This window comes from Egretta garzetta, unplaced genomic scaffold (genome assembly GCF_000687185.1).
Source record: "Egretta garzetta isolate BGI_Z169 unplaced genomic scaffold, ASM68718v1 scaffold316, whole genome shotgun sequence".
NCBI lineage: Eukaryota > Metazoa > Chordata > Aves > Pelecaniformes > Ardeidae > Egretta > Egretta garzetta.
The window spans coordinates 41,299-41,898 of NW_009259971.1; the positions used below are offsets into that span (position 1 = coordinate 41,299).

The window sequence follows — 600 nt, forward strand, 5'->3', positions numbered from 1 at the left end:
CGCCCCCGCGGGCCTGACGCCAGTCCGCTGGCAGCTCCGTGGGGCGTGGGTGCCCTCAGCAGCTCCTTGGGTGGGCTCACAAGGGGTGGCAGAGCTGGGACCCATGGGTGCCCCCCCCCAGCCCTTCTGCCCTGCGCAGGAGCCCTCCCCGCCCTGGGAGCACCCGGCTTTGGGGTGTCAGCCCGTCCCGCTGCAGGACCCAGCGCTGGGGTCGGTCGCCTGCTGGGGGTCCCTGCCCGGCCCCAGTGTGCAGGGCAAGGGGCTTTTTAGGGCCGGGCCGAGCCTTTCCCTGAGCGCCCCGAGGGGACAGCAGGACGCGGGGGCGTTCGTCGGCGCGGTGCCGTGCCAGCTGGGCGCACGTGCAGCTCTCCCCGGTGACCTGACTTGGCGGGATGTGTAAGGGATTAAAATGGCTGCAACAGGGAAGCAATTTTCTCCTTGTTTAAATAAAGGATTAAGGGATGATATCCCGCGTTGCCTTCTAGGAAAATCAGGCTCCGTATCGCTCACGCTTAGACCGGGGGGTCCCTCATCTTCTTCCACCCGAGGACGGCAATTAGGGGGTTTGGTTATAGCCGGGGCCGGGCTTTCCCTCTTGTA

The 600-nt window shown here is 66.2% G+C and overlaps 2 protein-coding genes across 2 annotated transcripts in view; both read left to right on the forward strand.

Annotated features, from left to right (window-relative positions):
• XKR7 (XK related 7) overlaps positions 1-600 on the forward strand; it is a gene marked incomplete at its 3' end in the record, with an annotated part of 17,322 nt that overhangs the window by 13,443 nt on the left and 3,279 nt on the right. The gene's annotated exons all lie outside the window — the stretch shown is intronic.
• The window catches only part of HCK (HCK proto-oncogene, Src family tyrosine kinase), a 36,334-nt gene that overhangs the window by 11,590 nt on the left and 24,144 nt on the right, over positions 1-600 (forward strand). The gene's annotated exons all lie outside the window — the stretch shown is intronic.